Raw genomic sequence first — 205 nt, forward strand, 5'->3', positions numbered from 1 at the left:
TTGATTTTTCGATAGAATAATACAGAGAGCCAAAATCTCCTATTTAGATTCTTATTATATATATATATATATATATATATATATATATATATATATATATATATAATATATAAGCTGAATAATAATTGTTATATCAGGGATGTATAAAAGGATTATATATCCGATAAATTGTTTTTGTTCTTTTAATCAACGATTTAACAATTTA

Source organism: Anoplolepis gracilipes, unplaced genomic scaffold, assembly GCF_047496725.1.
Source record: "Anoplolepis gracilipes unplaced genomic scaffold, ASM4749672v1 Contig21, whole genome shotgun sequence".
NCBI lineage: Eukaryota > Metazoa > Arthropoda > Insecta > Hymenoptera > Formicidae > Anoplolepis > Anoplolepis gracilipes.